Genomic DNA, 310 nt, shown 5'->3' with positions numbered 1-310 from the left:
CCCCCAACCCCCTGCACCTATCTTCTTGAAACTTGGCAGGCTTTGAGGCCTCAGCAGGTGGCACCACCCCTTCAGTTTTCACCCCCCCTGTGGTGTAACACACACACACTTGACATGAGTTTTGCTTTCAAGAATTTGGGGTGCAGTTCTGCCCAAACCTCAGCCCTTATCTTCTTGAAACTTGGTAGGCTTTATGCGCTCCACAGAGGCTCCTAGATTCTCCTATATCTTCAGAGCTGCTTCGGGCAGATCAAAGTGGGAAACCAATCCAGAGCTCCGGATCGGATCCCTGGCATCCGAAGCAGCCAGA

This window comes from Gavialis gangeticus, unplaced genomic scaffold, assembly GCF_001723915.1.
Source record: "Gavialis gangeticus isolate Ggan-Ray unplaced genomic scaffold, GavGan_comp1, whole genome shotgun sequence".
Classification (NCBI taxonomy): domain Eukaryota; kingdom Metazoa; phylum Chordata; order Crocodylia; family Gavialidae; genus Gavialis; species Gavialis gangeticus.
This window is presented reverse-complemented; position numbering follows the sequence as displayed.